At 43.9% G+C, this 20824-nt stretch overlaps 1 protein-coding gene and 1 pseudogene across 1 annotated transcript in view; one reads left to right on the forward strand and one right to left on the reverse strand.

The window, feature by feature from the left end:
• LOC112582842 (immunoglobulin lambda-1 light chain-like) overlaps nt 1-20824 on the reverse strand; it is a gene marked incomplete in the record, with an annotated part of 281468 nt that overhangs the window by 178230 nt on the left and 82414 nt on the right.
• On the forward strand, nt 1082-2520 carry LOC123465047 (annotated as a pseudogene).

Genomic DNA, 20824 nt, shown 5'->3' on the forward strand with positions numbered 1-20824 from the left:
CCAGAGGAGGGGCTGCCATGCAAATAGGGGTCCACCCAGGGCCCGTCCAGCCCATCTCAGCCCTGATGCTGGAGCTCAGCTCACAGCCCAGACACAGGGTGTGGAGGGGAGTTCCCTCTTGGGAGCCCCTGGAGGAAGCACCTGCCAAGACCACAGAGGTCCCTGCTCACGAGTCTCTGCACTCAGACAGGACACACTGCTGGGTCCCCCCAGGAGCACAGGCTCTGCCCCCAGCCCAGCTCCTGGAGGAAGTAATGCTCCCTGAGCAGCTGTGCAGGGACCCCAGGGCAGTCCCACAGCGCCCCCTGGTGGTAACATGTAGGAAAAATTTGCAGAAAAAGGGAATGAAGTTCAGTGTTCTAAGAAGGTACATTTGTTCTAGTAGAGAAAATAAGTAAACAGTGAAGATGCTTAGAAGAAACAGACTATTTTGTCATGAACTTACTCCACAAAAAGACATAATGTACCCTTATTTAGTATAAATATCTAGCAAACTTTAGGAGTTATATGCTTCCCATACGTTGGATTTGTATTTGTTTAAGCATTGAAAAAGATGTAAAACTTGTGGTTCTCTGAGAAAGCAGTTAAAGTGTTTTACATACAACCCATAAATAAAGCACACAAGAGGGGAATTTATAGGACTTCCCTTGCTTTCCTGTGTTTAAGGATCTGCCTGTCGATGGAGGGGACATGGTTGCAGTGCCAGATGCAGGAAGCTCCCGCATTCTGCAGAGCAACTCACAGGAAAGCCGAACTGCTGAAGCTCCATCCCCCGGAGCTGGTGCCCTGCAGCAAGAGAATCCGCCCCAATGAGAACCCAGTGCACTGCAGTGAAGAGCGGCCGCGCCGCCCCACAACCAGAGCCCAGGAACAGTGGAGACCCCGCACAGCCATCAGTCAATCAACCAATAAAGTGTAAAAAACAACCTTACAACCAAACCAGTAGAAGGGGACATTACAGACCACGGTCGTTAAACATTGATCCAAGTCCTCTTGACGAAATGGAAGATTAGAAAAGTAGAAAAATCCTAATATCAGATAAAGACATTGACAGTGTTACCAAATGTTATTTTTTGAATATATGTTATATTTTATATTAAGACTCTCAAACATAAATTTACAGAGCAATCCAGTTCACACACTCCCAGCTGCCCCCGACCCCTTCGGCCTCTTCTCGTGTCTCTGGAGCCTGGGCGTTTGCCAAGACCAACCTAGGGGCATCCTTCTTGTCCAAGACGACCGAGGCTGCCCCAGGGAGCAGCCTGGGGGGAACCTGGCGAGCCTGGTGCTTGGTGGGCACTGGGACCACGAAGGCAAGGGGAAGGTGCTGGATCTGCTGGTGCAGGGCACCAACACTATGTGCCACCGCCGGGGAGAAAGTAATGCTGCCTGAACAGCTGCAGATTCTGTGGAGGGTGACTTTCGTCTTTTACCCAGTGGAACAACTCAGGCTCCCAGTGGAGCCTGAATGTTACTGCATTCATTGGAAATGATGTGGTAATTCATCTAGCTGGATTGTGTGAGAAAGCAGAAAAAAATATTCAAAAGGGAGAAGGTCTGTAAGGCTGGATAAGCCTTCTCATACCTGACAGAGCTCATATTGTGCTTGATTGTCATCAAACAGCTGATGGTATCCAGGAACAACAGAGAGGGGAACAAGCAGGAAAAAATTTGGGTACCACAAAAAGGGCATTTGCCCTGTTCATTCTTCCCAAAGGGACCAGACTGGACTTAGGATATGCCATCTTATTTCTGACTTTGATGGCTTTTCTGAGAGGTTCCAAGTTCTGGCTAACCACTACAAATCTATATACCCCACTTCGGAAATAGACATTGAAGATGAATTCCAAACACTCGAGGGTTATATGGAAAGGGTGAAACCAACTGCTAGATATATGGAGTTTATTTCCTATATCGAGCTTTCAAAGAAAGACCATCAAAGAAAATCTGGGTAGAAGGTACAAATGCAGCACTGCTAGATACTGATTTTGAAAGTTATCCTTTCATAACCTCTTTGAACTGTACAGTTGGAGGTGTTTGTACTGGCTTGGGTATGCCCCCTTAAAATGTGGAGAAATGTATGGAGTTGTGAAAGCTTATACAAATAGAGTTGGGATTGGTCCCTTTCCTACAGAGCAAGACAATGCAATTGGAGAATTATTACAAACAAGGGATAGAGAGTTTGGTGTAACTACAGGAAGGGAAAGACGATGTGCCTGGTTGGAACTTGTTTTGATTAAATATGCTCATATGATTAATGGATTTACTGCATTGGTAGTCAAAAATTTTGATATTTTGGACATATTTATGGAAATCAGAGTTGAAGTTGCATACTAGTTAGATGGTGAGCTTATAACTCATTTCCCAGTAAACCAAGAACTCTTAAATAAATGGACTTAAATGTAAGACCCTCCATATGGAACACACAGATATGAAAAGCAAGGCCATTTAAGGAACTACCTATTAATGCCCAGAATTGTTTGATTTATTGAAGATGAAGTTCAAATTCCAGTTAAATAGATTTGCTTAGATAAATCCAGAGTCTATGATTCAACTCTTTTAAGGATTTCCAGTGATACAAGAAGCATTCGTGAAGAGGTGGGGAAAGGACTTTCTTAAATATTTCATTTATGATCTACAAATTCTGAGAATAAAGACACTGACATGAGGTTTAGGCCCAACGGTCGCTTCCAGTCTTTCAAGATGGATGGCTGGTGTGGAGATACATTTTGGCAATTTGCAGTGTCAGCTGCCTTAGCTGGCATGATTGCTAAATCATTTATTGTTCCCCCAGCTTATGATGGCATATTTTCTTTTAAGTTTAGTAATAATATAATCAATGCTGTTTGAAATCAGATAGAATGATATCTGTTCATTTCCAAGGCAAACCACTCAATATCACAGTAATCCAAGTCTACGCCCTGACCAGTAATGCTGAAGAAGCTGAAGTTGAACGGTTCTATGAAGACCTACAAGACCTTCTAGAACTAACACCCAAAAATGATGTCCTTTTCAATATAGGGGACTGGAATGCAAAAGTAGGAAGTCAAGAAACACCTGAAGTAACAGGCAAATTTGGCCTTTCAGTACAGAATGAAGCAGGGCAAGGGCTAATAAAGTTTTTCCAAGAGAATGCACTGGTCATAGCAAACACACTCTTCCAACAACACAAGAGAAACCTCCACACATAGACATCACCAGATGGTCAATACTGTAATCAGATTGAGTATATTCTTTGCAGCTAAAGAGCAAGAAGCTCTATACAGTCAGCAAAAACAAGACCGGAAGCTGACTGTGGCTCAAATCATGAACTCCTTATTGCCAAATTCAGACTTAAATGGAATAAACTGGGGAAAACCACTAGACCATTCAATTATGACCTAAATCAAATCCCTTATGATTATACAGTGGAAGTGACAAATAGATTCAAGGGATTAGATCTGATTACAAGAGTGCCTGAAGAACTATGGATGGATGTTTGTGACATTGTACAGGAGGCAGGGCTCAAGATCATCCCCAAGAAAAAGTAATGCAAAAAGGCAAATGGTTGTGTGAGGAGGCCTTACAAATAGCTGTGAAAAGAATAGAAGCAAGAGACAAAGCAGAAAAGGAAAGATATACCCATTTGAATGCATAGTTTCAAAGAATAGCAAGGAGAGATAAGAAAGAATTTCTCAGTGATCAGTGCAAAGAAATAGAGGAAAACAATAGAATGGTAAAGACTAGAGATCTCTTCAAGAAAATTAGAGATACCAAGGGCACATTTCATCCAAACGTGGGCACAATAAAGGAGAGAAATGGTATGGACCTAACAGTAGCAGAAGATATTAAGAAGAGCTGGCAGGAATACACGGAAGAACTGTACAAAAAAGATGTTCATGATCCAGATAATCACAATGGTATGATGATTCACCTCGAGCCAGATCCTGGAATGTGAAGTCAAAAACTAGGGTGTTCAGAGGTAAAATCTGACAGAAACTAAGGGGTTCTGAGTTAAAATCTGACAGAAACTCGAGGTTGGGGGTAGTGGTCTGAGGAAAAGTCAGACAGAAACCAGGTATTACTGAGATTAAATCTGGCAGAAACTAGGGGGTTCTGAGATGGAACCTGAGAGAAATTAGGGTTTCCTGAGGTGGTAACTGACAGAAACTATGAGCTTCTGAGGTAAAATCTGACAGAAGCTAGGGGTTGTGTGGTAAAAATCTGACAGAAATAAAGGGGATCTGTGGTAAAATCTGACAGAAACTAGGCAGTTCTGAGGTGAAATTTGACAGAAACTAAGGGATACTGAGGTAAAATTTAACAGAAAATATAGACTTCTGAGGTAAAATTGACAGAAACTAGGGGATTTTGTGGTAAAATCTGATAGAAATTAGGTGATTCTGGTGTAAAATCTGACAGAAACAAGGGATTCTGAGGGGGATATCTCATAGAAATTAGGGGGTTCAGAGGTAAAATCTGACAGAAACTAGGGGGTTTTGAGGTAAAACTTGACAGAAGATAGGGGCTCCTGAGGTAAAGTCTGTGAGAAAGTAGGGGGATTGTGAGGTAAGATTTGACAGAGACTAAGGGGTTCTGTGGTAAAATCTGAGAGAAACTAGGTTCTCCTTAGGTAAATCTGACAGAATACAACAGATTTTGTGGTAAAATCTGACATAAACTAGGGGCTTCTGACATAAAATCTGACAAAAACTAGGGGGTTCTGAGGCAAAATCTGACAGAATTACATACTCCAGAGGTAAAATCTGATAGAAATTAGATGATACTGAGGTATAGTCTGAGACAAACTAGGGACTCTTTTGGTAAAATGTGACAGAAACCAGGGGGTTCTTAGGTAAAATCTGACAGAAATCAGGGGGTATGGAGGTAACATGCTACAGAAACTGGAGGCTTCTGAGGTAAAAACTGACAGAAACCAGGGGGTACTGCTGGGGTCCAGCCCCGGCTGATCCAGGATATTGGAAGCGGGGATGGCGTCGGCGAGGATCAGGATACAATAGCTTCAATTAGATATTAATTAAAGATGTAAAGAGTAATAGAATGAGGATAGCTCAGTAGGAAAATTCCGTGGAGAAAAGAGGCTGAGTAGCTTGGTTTACGCGGGAGACCAATAAAACTTCAAGACAAGAAGCTTGCACCACTTACGTAGGCCGCAGGCGTCCTTCCGTTCTCCCGAAGGAGAGGAGACACTGAGGCCTCCCCGGTCAGATCTTATAAGCCCAGGCATAATTAGTAAGCATGGAGTGTTCCGCGCTCCAGATGGAGACTCAGCTAGAGTGAGAGAGTGACATGAGGAGATCAGTCTTTCGAGGAACTGATCCCAATTCTTTATTTTCCACGGTCTACTTTTATACACTGAGATGTTATGCAAAAGTCACGCGGGGTCAGCAGTCCTGACTTTTATCAAAGTCAGGTGCTTCATACAAATGTATACAGAGGTCTTAGGGGTGTTACATCATCTTCTGGCCAGGGGGCCTGCTGACAATTTATGACCCTCTCCTTGTGACAGCGGTCAGTCAACCAGGACACTTATTTCTCCAGGGGTGATTATTCTTAAAACAGACGCCACCCAAATAAAGTTACATTCCTATAGGGTGAGGGTATAGTGGGTTTTAGTTAAGGAAAGAATTTACTTAGCCTAAGGTCTAACGTGATTGATATCAAAGGTTAATACTTATTTCTTCTATATATTCATTAATGTGTGTAAGGGCAGGGGATATGGAGACTTAGCAACAAACATTGGCTCAACAAATGAAAAACCCTTCACCAATACAATTTCTAATCAGCCCAGTATACTTATACTAATAGTTTCCTAACTTTTCTAAGGAACCTGTTTTTAGAAGGTTTAAAGCATCTCGTGCCTCTCACGGTTGGGAGGCTGTGAGCAATCACATGTGGCCGGAGAAGCCTGTCAGGCAGGCTAGAGAACCTTCAGAGGAGTTTGTAGGTTAAAACACTCTTGTCACCCCCAGGAGTTTTTATTAACTGGAGCTCTAGGTTAACTCCTTCTCCGAAAGAGGTGGTGGGGGACAGCCCTCCGTAAAGTCAGAGGTGTAGGTGAGAGCACAAAGTAGTAAAGCAGGCAGACTCTGGTTTTGGGGGTAGATGCTCGAGGATTTCCAGGGGGACTCCTGAGGCTCGATCCCGCCTTTGCATATGTCGAGCCTCCTTTCTCATGACCTTTGCCACGGGCGGAGTGCCTCACTCTGGCTCCCACCAGGGTACTAAGGTAAAATGTGACAGAAATTCGAGGCTTCTGATGGAAAATCTGACAGAAGCTAGGGGCTTCTAGGGTAAAATCTGACAGAAACTAGGTTGGTTCTGTGGTAAAATCTGACAGAAACTAGGGGCTCCTGAGGTAAAATCTGTGAGAAACTAGGGGGATTCTGGGGTAAACACTGACAGAAACTGAGGGGTTCTGTGGTAAAATCTGAAAGAAACTAGGTTTTCCTTAGGTAAATCTGACATAGTATAGGGGCTTATGAGAAGGAGTAGGGGATGACAGAGGATCAGGTGGTTGGATGGTATCATCGGCTCACTGGGCATGACTCTGAGCAAGCTTCAGGAGTTGGTGATGGACAGGGAAGCCTGGCATGATGCAGTCCATGGGATCACAAAATGTCTGGGATCACAGGACTGAGCGACTGAACTGAACTGAGGTTAAAATCTGACAGAAACTAAGGGGTTGTGTGGTAAACTCTGACAGAAATTAGATGGCTCCATGGTAAAATCAGACAGAACCTAGGGGATTCTGTGCTAAAATCTGACAGGAACTAGGTGGTTCTGAGGTAAAATCTGACAGAATTACAGGCTCCAGAGGTAAGATCTGATAGAAACTAAGCAATACAGAGCTATAATCTGAGAGAAACTAGAGACTCCTTTGGTACAATCTGACAGAAACTAAGGGGTTCTGACATAAAATCTGAGAGAAACTAGGGAGTCTCTGAAGTAAAATCTGGGAGAAACTAAGGGATTCTGTAGTAAAATCTGACATAAACTAGGTTCTCCTTAGGTAAAATCTGACAGAAACTTGGTGGTTCCATGGTAAAATCAGACAGAAATTAGGGGGTTCTGAGGTAAAACCTGACAGAAACTAGGTGGTTCTGAAGTAAAATTTCACAGAATTATACAGGGTTAATTCTGATCCATGCTGGAGCTGTTTCTGTGAATTTAACCCTTGTTTCTGTCACGTTTGTTATCATCATCATACATAGTGGCCTGCTTCAGAGAACCCTACTCCCTCTGCCTGAGCCTTAAACCAAGTACCTTTGGGTAGCTCACAGGGAGATGGTCTGACCCTGCCCACCTGTGAATGACTGTAAGAAAGAAGGAAATAACGTATCCCCCTGCCTGAGGTTGCCATTCTAGGGAATCATTGCAAGAGTTCAATGGTCTTTTTCACTTTGTGTCCTCACTTCCCCCATCTCTCATCCCTAAAAGCAGCTAGCATCCAGACCCCATAGAGCATGGTCATTTTGAGACGTTAGTCTGCCAACTTCTCTGTCAGCTGACTTTCCGAATAAAGTCGTATTCCTTTCCTCTTGGATTCATTGGCCTGTCGTGAGGTGAGTGGAGTGAGCTTGGACTTGGTAACAGCCACGAACATGTAGGTCAATCTGGCAGGACTGAGGTCACCTTCACAGTATGAGGTTGTCCCACCCGTGATCTCGGGGCTCCTTTCACTTATTTACAACAGTGTGAATTTCTCAACAATGTTTTCTTGTTTTCAGTTTATAAGCCTCTCACATACTGGGTTAATCATATTCCTAAGCATTTTATTTTTTGATACTATCATGAATTGAATTTTTGAATGTATCCTTCTTGCTTCTTCACTTTTAGTAACTGGAAAACAACAGGTTTTCTAGCATTACTTCTCATAATCCTGTGGGAGAGCCTAGACAGAACAGATCCTGTTATGATGAGTGCTGGTTTTCCTGTTTGTGGGGCAGGTGATGAGCAATGGGCAGGTGGGAATGTGAGGTGGTGTCTGCAGCCCATGGGCCGGAAGATGACCACACCAAGGGTGACCTAGGACATGTTGACCATCTACGGAACCGGAATGGCCCCAGACTGCATCCACTACTTATGGGGGAAGGAAAGCCATGAACACGTCTTGTTTTTGTTTTGTTTTATTTTTCATTTTTAGAAAAAAGTCATCAATGTATCAAGACCTTAGTATGTGATATTGTAAAAGCACCAACTATTCTTATAGTGGTATCTGGTGACAATAATTTGTGGAAACTCCACAAAGCAGGAGCAAAGTGAATTTAATCTCCATAACAATAATTAAACATCATGTGGCAAGCGTTAGACAAAGATATTGAACAGGAAGAATCAGTGGTGGATCTTAGCAGTGAGGGCCATGGAGAGGCAGTAGTTCCAAAGGACCCAAATGTAAGGTGCACCTCAGATGCTCCCCTGTTGGTGCAGCAGTAACCGAAGAAATCTCCCCTGTGAAGAAAATGCCCAGGCGTTCATATTGAGGGCCAATGAGAGGGGTCAGAACTCTAGAAACTCCTGGGAATGGGCAGATGCCCCAGTGATGGAGATTAAAGGCTCCCCAGTCAGAGTTCAGGTCTGAGATGACCTCAGTCAGACCCCAACCTCAGCCCCCGAGCTTCAGGGCAAAGAGACACTGTGTCCCTAGTGATGGGGACATGAACTTCCTGTTTCCTTTGAGACCTTCTCCTGGGAATGGCCTGCTGGAGGGACTTTAAGGACGGAGGGGACAGGAGAAGGCTCCATGTCCAGGCAGAACCCCCGATGACCTGGAGTCAGGGTAATAGCAGCAGCAGGTCCAGCCAGATGCTGAGCAGGAAGCCGCTGGGTGGCCCCATCTCACCAGAGGGAGAAGAGTCCATACCATAACTGGTCTAGTTCCGCAATCCTGGAGCTCTAGGTGAGCCTGAAAGGCTGTCACAGGAAGGCAGGAGCAGCAGCCTGAGCATCATCTCAGCCCAGTGATGGCCAAGGAGCCCGAACTCCAGATTTGAGATCTGGAAAATGAGCAGAGACCCAGAGATCTGAAATGGAGCAGGGATCCCCAAGGGTCCACTACTAGTATCAGAGAGAATGAGAGCTGTTGGGACCAGGACACCTACTGGATGCTTGATGAGTCCAGAATCAGACAGAACTCTACTGTGTTTCTCTGGTTCTGACCTGACCCACCATGGACTCTGACCCCAGGGCACCTGCCCTTGGCACCGGGGATTTCTGCTAAAGTGGAGAAAATCAGACAATGTGTTGCTGCCAAGGAAAGCTGGAGAAGGGGTGAATGAAGAAAGATGTGAACAGATTTTTCTGGACCAAGTTCCCTGGTGTGATTCTGGACCCAGTCTGAGGCCAAACAGACAAATGAAACAGCTGCCTTTGCAGAGGATGTTTCTGCCCCCAGAGCCCCGACTCTGAGAGAAGAGCAGGTTTTTGTCTCACTTCCCCCCCGGCCTGGAGCACTGTGGCACCACTGATACTGCTGTCGTAAGATACACAGTAGTAATCAGCCTCGTCCTCAGGCTGGAGCGAGCTGAGGGCCAGAGTTGCTGTGTTGCCAGACCTGGAGCCGGAGAATCGGTCGGGGACCCCCAAGAGTCGACTGGTAGCACGGTAGATGAGGGTTCTGGGGGCCGATCCTGGGATCATTTGGTACCAGCCAACATAATTGCCAGTTCCAACGTTGCTGCTGCTTCCAGAGCAGGTGATGGTGACCCTCTGGCCCAGGGACCCAGACATGGAGGGCGGCTGAGTCAGCACAGCCTGGGCCCAGGATCTTGGAAGGAGGAGAGACAGAGATGGTGACTCGGGAGTCCAGACGTGAGAGCAGGGAGCAGAGCCTGTGTGTCTTCTCAGGGCCGTTCCCCTGTCCCCCCTTCCAGTCACCTGTGCAGAGAGCGACCAGTGTGAGGAGCAGAGGGGACCAGGCCATGGTGGACATGTCAGGGCGTCCTGCCGTCTGTGGCCCCACAGCTGAGCAGAGCGTCCCCACACTGCTCCTTCCCCTCTTCATACCCTGAGAGGGGGAGGGTCCTTTCATGCAAATGACTGTCCTACCCTCCAACCCCCACAATGCTCTGATTACCTCTGGCACCTGGGTCAGGTTCCTGTGCCTGAGGGAGACCAGTGTGTGATCTGGGGCAGGGATGCGTGGGGCTTGGGGGTTGAATGTCACAGCTGGGAACCCTGAGCAGAAAGCATCAGAAAGTACCAGGGGGCTGGTCTCTGCTCTCTCCCCTCCAGACACTCAGGAAAAGCCTTGAAACACCTGCTGGTGTCCTGGCCAAACATACATCCTGATCTGGTGATAGAGCTCTTAGAGTCAACATTCCCAAAACTGGTCTTGAAATGATACCTTCAGGATGTGTTTGGTTGGAAAACAGCAGCCAACTGTAGCTTACCCTGTAGTGCACGTGAGTGTTACACAGTGGATGTGTGATTTTGACATTTTCAATGAACCAAAATGTGTTCATGGAGTAGTATAAATCTAAGATCCTCACTTAAAATAGATGCCTAAAATTTAACTGAAGAAAATGTTGTTGTTAAGTCACTAAGCTGTGTCCAACTCTGGCATTCCCATGGTACTATTTCTAAATAATTTTCCTTGTAGCCTCTGTTCTTTAAATAAGATAATTTTAAAGACTTTCTGACATGTATGGCATCTCCACTGGGGGATTTTATGTGGTAGCAGGACGTTCTCTCTGTGAAACAGGGCAGGCTGAGTTATCAGAGCCTTGGGTCGGTCTCAGATCTGAGATGAGACACAGGACCTGACAAGGCAGATCAGCTGTTTTCAGGAATCTCAGATGGGACCATAGACATGGTCAGACAGAGCAGCAGTCATGGCCCCGGGGGCAGAGCCCCAGGACAGGGTCTGCTTTCCCAGCCCAGGGTCCCAGCAGCTTCTCCCGGGCTCACTGTGCATAAAATCAGTCCCACAGCAGCTGAGCACAGACACTCCTCAGCCAGGAATCATCTCCAGGTCTCAGGACCAGGGTTTATCTCCCCTCCTGATTCCTCATTCGATGGGCACACAGGATGGAGTGTGAGATTTCAGGGAATAAATCAGCTACTAGAGGTGTTCATGGATCCCCTGGGAAACAAGGGTAACCTGGGGAGGAACAGGGAGGGGACGAGTAGGAGTCACACCTGAGAACCAGAGACCTGAGACTTCTTGGAAAGGAAGGGTTAGAGAGGTTCAAGGAGGGGCTAAGGAAGTTAGTGTGAATTTCATAAAAACTTGGAAACATGTCCATGATCTTCCGACAGACTGAACTTGATCATGACCATGGAGATCAACAGTATAGGTCTGTAGAAAGAGAGGGGCCCAGGATTGGGAGGAAAGTCATGAATGAGGGTAGCAGGAGGGGTGCATGCAGTGGGCTCTGGGGGCTCCTCCCATCCTCTGTTTCTGGGAAGACAGTGGGGACTGATGACGACCTGACCCCTTCACCCTCCAATTCTGGGTGCTCCACCCCCGTGTGCAGCTTCACTCCCAGGAGGAGGCCTGGGGGCCACGGCTCTGAGTCTGTCCCCTGAGAGGAAGCACCTGCTGTCACGTCCAAATCAGGCTGCTGAGCCCAGGAGCAGGGCCAGCTCAGGGGACCAGGTCGGTCTGTTGCTATTGCTGCTGCTGCTAAGTTGCTTCAGTCATGTCAGACTCTGTGCGACCCCACAGACGGCAGCCCACCAGGCTCCTCCATCCCTGGGACTCTCCAGGCAAGAACGCTGGAGTGGGTTGCCATTTCCTTCCCTGGTGCATGCACGCACGCATGCTAAGTCGCTTCAGTCACGCCCAGCTGGCTCCCGGCAGTGATAGAATTCCAGTTGAGCTATTACAGATCCTCACTCAATATGCAATATGCCGGCTCCCTTGGTGGCGCCCGAACAGGGGCATTCGAAGGTAGGTCCCCAACCCTTTCCCCCAGTGTTGAATTTTAGGGACGGATAGGACCCCACTCAGGGTGCCGCGGACCCCCCTGTAGGATAGACAGGGCGAGTAGGAGTGGGAAGTGTTGAAAGTGTTGAAGAGTTAGAGAGAAAAAACAGTTTCTGAAGTTAAAAGGCCAAAGAAAAGCCTGATCTTTTAAAAGCTAAAAGCTTTATCTTCTATTATACTTAATTTTCTGACATGGGTAACACTGAAACTAAGAATGGCAACTCTTTATACAAGTAATCTTCAAACTGATAAAGAGGCTACTGTTAATTTAGATACTTGGGTGAAGGTAAAAAACAACTAAAAACTTATCCTATAAATATGATTAAAAATGTTCTGGACCCTCCTCATGAGGCTGTGGGATAGCCTATGGGAGAAGCTATAGCGGTGGATGGTAGTGGGTCTCCACCTTCTGCGCAGATCATATTTTCTGCCCTTGACAAAAGAAAGGAGGGAGACTGTGCTCTACCTCCCGAGGAAGGAGAGGACTTACAAGACGCTGCGGCCGGGCGCCCTGACAAGCCCCCTCCCCCTCTACTACACAAACCTTTAAAAATTTATCCAACAATTTCTGATTTAAGGCGACTACCCCACCTCCGCTTACACCTCCCAGGGCCTAAGAATTCCCCAGTTTACATCCAAAGCCTCCCAGACCTAAGGCTGAAAATAAAAAAAAATAAAAATAAAAATAAAAATAAAATTCTTTTAAACAAAAGAACTTTTAAAGAATACACAATATACAGAGCCTGCTCATTGCAGAAAAACCCCTCGGGGGGCCTCACCCAAGCAAAAAAAAAAAAAAAAAAAAGAGTAAAATAAAAAGAAAAAAGAAAAAAAAAAGTGGAAAAAAAAAAGGAAAGAAAATAGAAAAAGATCTAGAAAAAGAGCTTAAGAGTGAAAAGGAGAGGAATGGAGAAGGAAGGAATCAGGGAACGCATCAAGATAGAGAAAGGAAGTTAAAAAAGGAGATACACAGAAAAAGATAAAAAAAAAAAAATTAGGGAAGAGAAGAGGGTAAAGAGAAAAACGAAGGAAAGAGAAGGGTAGCGAAAAAGGAAGGGTGAGAGAAAAGTGAGAAAGGCAGGAAGAGAGAGAGAGACAGTAAGAGACACTGTGACCAGGTGCCCTGGCGAGCTCCCTCCCGCTCTGCGCAAACCTTTAAAAAACAAAGAACTTATCCACCACTTTCTGATTTAAGGCCATCGCCGCCGCCTCCGTTTGCGCTTTTCAGGGCCCAAGAGTTCCCCGCTTTGCCCCCAAAGCCTCTCAAAGTGTTGCCTAAGCCTGAAGAAGATAAAAAGTTTTTGAACAGTAGAGCTTTTAAAATAGATTACATGCACAATATGCAGAGCGTGCTCCTTGGAGAAAACCCCCTCAGGGGGGGGTCTCACCCAGGCTAAGAAAAAAACGGTAAGGGGATTTAGCAACAATATTAACCCCTGACATGCTCCGATTCCAATGGGAGTGGCTGGCCCCCTGCCTGAGGGCATTGTAGGACTTGTGCTAGGGCGTAGCTCGCTTTCTTAAAAAAAAAAATTTTGGTGGTGTATGGTGTGGTAGATTCTGATTATATTGGAGAAATTAAAGTTTTGATCTCGCCGCTTACCAAAACTGTGCAAATTAATAAAGGTCAAAGAATAACACAGTTTTTGCTTTTACCTTATCAGACAGGAAAAAATTTGACTTCTCAAGCTAAGAGCCACAAAACATTTGGATCTAGTGATCTAGCTTTTTGGGTGCAGGAAATTACAGTTCCAAGGCCTTTAAAAGATCTTTTAATTCAAGAGAATAAAACGCCAGGGCTATTAGACACAGGAACAGACGTCTCTTAACATTGCTGGGAAAGACTGGCCCAGCTCCTGGCCAACACATACTACTGAAAATGAGTTGGTGGTATTAGAGAAAGTGGTATGCGGGGTGGAAATGCTGTAAAAAAAAAAAGGTGAGGGAGCGTTTAAAACCTTGAAGAGTAGTGAGTTCCCCGTTGCTGGAAGTATTCAAACAAAGATTAGATGGTTGCTTGTCATCTAAAAAGCTTTAGACCAGATTTAGGTTACAAAACAATAACTGGAAAAGCTTATAAAGATGTTGTGCAGCACCTCTTTACTTGCTTCTCATATTTAGGTGCCAAAAGTTTTAAAAATTGATAATGCCCATTTGAAGCTGCAGAGAGATTGTTTACTAACTTTAAATGATTTCCAAAAATTATTAGGGGTTATTAGGGGACAGTAATTGGATACGCCCACATTTAAAACTGACTACTGCAGATTTAAAGCCTTTGATTACTTAAAAAGCAATCCTAATTCCAGTTCTGAGAGAAAGTTGACTAAATGAGACAGAGTCAGCTCTTGTTAAAGTAGATGAGACTTTAAATGATCAGTTAATTACGATTAATATTACCAAAAGATGAGATTAAATTATTCTTGCCACAAAACATACACCTACAAGGCGCTTGTGACAAAAAGGCCCATTGGTTCCATCTATCAGTGACCCCAAGAAAAATAGTTTTATCTTTTCCCAGCTTGGTGACACAATTAATTATAAAAGGAGGAAATAAGAAGTGTAGAACTTTTTAGAAAACAAGTAGCAAATATAATAATTTCACTCAATAAGGATCAACTGCAAGTCTTTTACAAAATAGTGATGATTGGCAAGTTGCCCTGATAGATTTCAGGAGTCAAATTTTGTTTCATTTGCCCTCTAGCCCCCACAGTAGTTAAAAGTTCAAAAATGTTAGATTGGCAGTTTGAAGATACCTGTGGAACTTTTCAACCCTATGTAGTTCCTATGCTCCCCTTTACCCTATGGGGGAGGGACGTGCTGTCTCAAGTAGGAGATACTCAGAAAAGGGTTTTCTCAATTTCTTAGTCATCAACAGGCGATACAATTAACAATACTTTATATGTTGTTATAAATACATAATATAAATATATTTACATAATTACAGTTTGCCTAATTAGGTATGGGTATAAATAAAATATAATAAAGGTATACCTAATTCTATTTATGGATCTATACTTGATTAATTTGTATATAATTAATATGTATACTATATGTACATATTATATATATACTGTATAATTGAATATATATTGCAGTAATATAATGTGTGAGTGGCTGATATTAATTGGTATAAATTGATGTACTGTGATATATGTTCTATATACTGTATTATTATATATGTGTGACATGTATTATTGCAGTGCATTGGTTTGTGTTGGTTGGTATTAGATGTGTACGTGTTGTATTGCTGTAATATATATTAATTAACATATTAATTATAAAGATTAATTCAAGTATATTGATTATGTCAATAAGTTTATACTTGTTGCCATATATAAATACATATATAAATACATTTTGCATTTAGGTATATCTGTATACTAAAATGAGATAAGGAGGTTATACATTTATTATTTAAATTTATACAGAGACCTAAACTAAACATTAGACCTAAATTAACATATCTCTAAATTTATGTTGTTAAAATGTAAATTTTAAAAATTAAAAAATTAAATTGACAACTGCTTGACAATTCCTTTGCCATAAAACCCCCATAGGTGTAATTGGGAAAGCCAGACAAAAAATTGGTTTTATGGCAAAACGGCCCCCTAGAGTGGGTCCATCTTCCCGCTCAAACTAAAAAAGTAGCGGCTTCTTATCTAGGATTGATAGCTACTTTGATATTAAAGGAAAAAAGAGGAGCATTGAATTATTTGGTAAAGAGTCATCAGAAATTGTAATTCCATATAATAAGGAACAATTTGATGCTCTTCTAATGTTTGAAAATTGGCAGATTGCTATAGGAAACTATTTTGGTCAAAATTTTTGCATCATTTACCTTCACATGTTTTGCTGAATTTTATATCCAGACATCCAGTTATTTTTCCTGTCAGATATAAACAGTCTCCTATTCCAAATGCTCAGATAGCCTTTACTGATGGGTCAACAAATGGTAAAGCCTTCATAGTTACTAAAAATCACCAAAAAGTTTTAAAAACACAAAAAACTTCAGCTAAAAGAGCTGAAATAACAGCAGTCATAGAGGCTTTTGCTATGTTTGCAGATGAGAAATTTAACCTTTATTCTGATTCTCAGTATATTGTCAGGTTGTTTCCACACATTGAAACTGCGGTTTTGCCTAAAAATAAAACTGCCATATTTCATTTGTTAACTAAATTACAGCAACAATTTGGAAAAGAAATAAAATATTTTTCATTGGACATATTCGGGTTCATTCCGGATTGCCTGGCCCTTTAAATGCCTTTAATGATTTGGCTGACTTGTTAACCAGAAATACAGTGGCTACTGTGATTGAGGAGGCCAGAGCCTCTCACTCACTTCATCATCAATACGCTACTGCTTTAAGATATCAATTCCAAATTCCCAGAGAGACTGCTCAAGAGATTGTGCGTTCTTGCTTACACTGCCCTACTGTTTATAATAATCTACCTATGGGAGTTAATCCTCATGGTCTCAAACCTAACATACTCTGGCAAATGGATGTAACTCATGTTTCTTCATTTGGAAAACTGTCCTTTGTTCATGTAACTGTAGATACCTTTTATCACGTTATTATTACAACTGCTCGTACCGGAGAGGCAGGTAAAGATGTGATACAACATCTCTTTACTTGTTTTTCATATTTGGGCCTGCCAAAAGCTTTGAAAACTGACAATGCTCCTGCTTACACTTCTAAGTCTTTTCAAAAATTTTGTATAAAGTTTCAAATTAAACATAATACAGGCATCCCTTATTACCCACAGGGACAAGCCATTGTTAAAAGAGCGCATCAAACATTAAAAATCCAAATTCAAAAACTAAAAGAAGGGGAGTTTAAGTATAGTTCTCCCCATCAAATCTTGCAACATGCTCTTTTCATAATAAATATTTTAAATACTGATTCAGCTGGAATTACTGAAATGCTTCCCATTGGTGCCCAAAACAATTAAATACAAAACCATTAGTCAAATGGAAGGACCTCCTCTCAGGACAATAGAAGGGTCCTGACCCATCATTAACTATCGGTCGAGGATGTGCTTATATTTTTCCACAGGATGCAGATTCTCCAATTTAGACAGGCTGATTCGCCATGTTGCAGGCCCCCAGACATCCAGTTCACCCATTGCTTCGATCACAAAAGAGGAGCCCACCAGAAGGGGAGGCAAAATAAACATCGAGATCCCAGCGGGACCGACGGGGCTGCTGCAGCGCGAACTCCAACCAGAAAATAATTCTACTTATTCTGATTTGGCTTGTCTACCCTCTTCTTATGTTTTTCTCTTTACCAATGATTCTGGAAAACTTAATGTACATGTGACTTTAAACTGGTGGACCCAATGTAGTGACCTGTGAATAATGTATGCTCTCATCTTGTTTAAACCCTCAATATAATGTTTGCTCCTTTGTAGTGTTACAACGTCCACCTTATCTTATAATGTAACCACTTATTGATATAACTATAGTCTTGCTGTATTACAACAACTTCAGGATTTAATGCGATTGCGACGATTTGTGGGCTTACTTATTTTAGGAATATCAGCTTTAATAACCGCAATTACTTCTGTTACTGTGGCAGCAATATCATTGACTCAACAAGTGCATACTGCCCAATATGTTGATACCATGTCTAAAAATGTCTCTTTAACTCTAACAACACAAGAAGCTATAGATAGGAAATTAGAGATGAGAGTAGACGCCTTAGAAGAGGCAATAATGCATATTGGGACTGATTTACAGGCTTTAAAAGTGAAAATGGCTCTGTCTTGCCACGCTGATTACCGGTGGATATGCGTGACATCTTTAAAGGTAAATAAGACAGATTATGAATGGGAAAAAATCAAAAATCATCTCTCAGGTGTTTGGAACAGCTCTGACATTGGCCTGGACTTAGGGAAACTTCATAATCAAATACAGACCCTGAAACACTCTTGACTGGATTTTATCGCAGCTAATGACTTTTTTCACACCTTCTCTAACTTTTATTTCTCGAAAAAACATTCTGTCTAATCTTCTCATAATCATTCTTCCTTGTATTGTCAGGATTCTTCGGCAGAACATTCAGAAGCTCGCGACTGAGCTGCATCTGGCTGTTTTAAGAAATAAAAAAGGGGGAGATGCTGGGAGCCGGCATATTGCATATTGAGTGAGGATCTGTAATAGCTCAACTGGAATTCTATCACTGCCGGGAGCCAGCTTGAGGCACTCCGCCCATGACAAAGGTCATGAGGAAGGAGGCTCGGCATATGCAAAGGCGGGATCGAGCCTCAGGAGTCCCCCTGGAAATTCTCGAGCATCTACCCCCAAAACCAGAGTCTGCCTACTTTCTGCTTTGTGCTTTCACCTACACCTCTGACTTTACAGGGGGCTGTCCCCCACTACCTCTCTCTGGAAAAAGAGTTAGCTTACAGCTCCAGTTAATAATTCTTGGGTGTGACAGTGTTTCAACCTACAAACTCCTTTGGAAATCCTCTAGCCTGCCTGAATAGGTTTTTCCGGCCACATGTGATTGTTCAGAGCCTCCCAACTGTGAGAGGCAGGAGATGTTCTAAACTGCCTAAACACAGATTCCTTTGAGTAGTTAAAAGATTGATTAGAAATTGTATTGGTGAAGGGTTTTTCACTTGTTGGGCCAATGTTTGCTGCTAAGTCTCCATACTCCTTACCTACTGTGTCTTTGGCAGTGTATTGATTGATATAATGGGTGTATAGAAATGTAAAATGCAGCTTTGTCCAATGCTTTTTGGAAGGCTGGCGCCTGACTTTGGAATAATCACCTTTAGAGAAAGATAAGTTTCTTAAAATGTTAACAGGCCTCCTGGCCAGAAGATGATGTCTATCACCTGAACTTTTGCATATGATAAGTTTACAGGAAAAAAGCCTGGCTTGCTGCATGACTCTACCCCTTCCCCCATTATCCTCTATGCATAACTTAAGGTATAAAAACTACTTTGGAAAATAAAGTGCGGGCCTTGTTCACTGAAACTTGGTCTCCCCATGTCATTCTTCCCTTTAAATTCCAGCTGAGTGTCCATCTGGAGCGCGGATGTCCTCTGTGACCATTTATTTGCCTGGGCTTCTAAGACCCACTCGAGAGGGTGTCTAAGGTGGGGCACCTTCCGCTATTCGAGAGGGCGCCTGCGGCCTCCGTGGTCAGAGCTAACCTGGTGTCACGGGTTATATTGATTTTCCGCGTAAACCAAGCCACTCAGCTTCTTTTCTCCACTGAATTTCCTCACTGAGCTATCCTTATTCTATTACTCTTTATATCTTTGATGAATAAATAATTAAATAAGTCGCCGACGCCGTCCCCGCTTCGAATACCCTGGATCAGCCGGGGCTGGACCCCGGCAACGCCCGACTCTGTGTGACCCCATGGACAGGCTCCTCTGTCCACGGGATTCTCTAGGCAAGAATCCTGGGGTGGGTTGCCATTTTGTTCTCCTAAGTCTTCCTCTTTGGCCGAATAATTCAGCCTTTCCCGCACCTGAGCCCGTCTTTAGAATACTCTCTGTCTCCTCAGGGAACCCTGAGTCCCGGCTGTGCGGTGCTGTCCATCCTCCTCTCCAGCCCTGAGCCGAGCAGGAAATCCCGGAGCCCGTGTCTGCTGTGAAGCGTGAGGGGTGGCCCTTGAAGCACTCTTTTAAACTGTCTCTAGTCCCAGCGGTGGGGAGACCAGGATGGCAGGTGGGGAGTGACACGCGGAGCCGCATAGGCAGGCTTAGGGTGACAGCGTCCTGTGCTGTAAACAGCCATGACCCACGTGGAGTACCTTCAATAGAACTGCGGGTTTCACGGGGAAAGGTCACCATCTCATCATGCAATTATGACAGCTGGCAAGTTCAGTCACAACAAAGTTGGGACACATGTCTCATCTTCAGAAATAGAAAAACACAGTGTGTGAATAGGTAGGTGTGGTGACCACCATGGACCTTGTAAAACTCCCTTCCCTGTGGTTCTGGGTGGAGCTGATGGACCCGGGAAGGAGGAGGGGTGTGGGGGCAATGAGGAGGAGAAGGAGCTCAGACACCTCAAGTTAACGTGTGTGGAAGAGACGGGAAAGTCTTGTTCATTCTTGTTTCTTTGACATAAAAATGTAAATACTATTCTTATTTGTATTCATGTTAGATTTGCTGCTAAAGTAGCTGTTTAATAAAATTCACATGATTTTTGTCAGAGGTGTTTGAGAACCTCAGCTCATAGAGGTGCAAAATATATATTCCTACTGAATTCTTTTCTTATTATATGAACATATTGATGACAGTGTGGCTGAACTTCTGATTTCATATATTTCATGTTACAAGTGTTAACATAAAGTATTAATAAAACGGGAAGGAACCAGTAAGGGAGCCACAAAAACAAACACGATATCAGTTTCCATATTTCAATTCAAAATGTTGAAATTGCCAAATAACACACCAGGGAACGTTTTTAAATGACACAGATGGTGACAGAGGGCCCTTGCCTGCATCCCTCTTCCTCTGGGAACACCCGGGTGTTCTGTGGGCAATGGGGCAGCCTCTGCAGGGGTCTCTCATCTCCTGTCCAGGTACCCCTGGAGGTCGAGGTTCCTGAAGGAAGTTCATTCTTGGTGTATGACCGTCCCTCTGTCCTTGGTTGGATGTCGGGTCTGGGCACTGACACCACGACAGAGCAGCAGGAACTGAGCGGCACGCCTGTGGCTCTGAGCTGAGAGCTGCCATGTCCCCTGGGGGCCCAGGTGCAGGACATCACCCTCCAGTGAGGACCCTGCTGCCCACGTGGGCAAGAGCCAAGGAGGAAGGTGCCAGCCTGCCTGGCCTGGGTTCTCTGGACAGACCCACCGCGCCCCCTGCTGGACTCAGACCTCCTTCTCCCTCACTTCACACCACAGCCTCCTGGAAGGGCTTTCTCACACTT

The sequence above is a fragment of the Bubalus bubalis genome, chromosome 17, assembly GCF_019923935.1.
Source record: "Bubalus bubalis isolate 160015118507 breed Murrah chromosome 17, NDDB_SH_1, whole genome shotgun sequence".
NCBI classification, from domain to species: domain Eukaryota; kingdom Metazoa; phylum Chordata; class Mammalia; order Artiodactyla; family Bovidae; genus Bubalus; species Bubalus bubalis.